The following is a 584-nucleotide window of genomic DNA, read 5'->3' as shown; positions in this document are numbered from 1 at the left end:
CATGTTTATATACCGGTTGGAGAAACTGGACAGGGCTGTGTGAAATGTCTTACAGAAGAATATTGTTGGGCTGGAGGGCTGGAATATTGTTGGGCTCAGCACTTAAGAGCACTGGCTGCTCTTCCAGAGGTCCTGAGTTCAATTCCCAGCACCCACATGGTGGCTCACAACCATTTATAGTGGGATCTGATGCCCTCTTCTGGCACAGAGGGGCCTCTTCTATATGTGCAGATAGAGCACTCATATACATAAATAAATAAATAAATCTTTTAAAACAAATATTCTTGAATGACCATCATATAGGGCCCAGACAGACAGCAGAAAAAACTGTTTGAATCCCACATTTAAAGTAATGAATAAAAGTTAATGAAAGGTGGGCAAACACTGAGTGAACTGACACTGACAGTCTCCGGTGTCAGCATCATCCCTGGCAGATGCCGTTGGACAGGATCCTAAAGACAAAAGCAGCAAAGAGCCTAGGATGCACTGGAAATGGAAGGTACTGGGACAGTTCAACAGACCAGCGGCAGAGACTTAAGACATGGCACTGTACATGACACTGAACTCTTTTTTTTTTTTTTTTT

This window comes from Mastomys coucha, unplaced genomic scaffold (assembly GCF_008632895.1).
Source record: "Mastomys coucha isolate ucsf_1 unplaced genomic scaffold, UCSF_Mcou_1 pScaffold21, whole genome shotgun sequence".
Lineage (NCBI taxonomy): Eukaryota > Metazoa > Chordata > Mammalia > Rodentia > Muridae > Mastomys > Mastomys coucha.
This window is presented reverse-complemented; position numbering follows the sequence as displayed.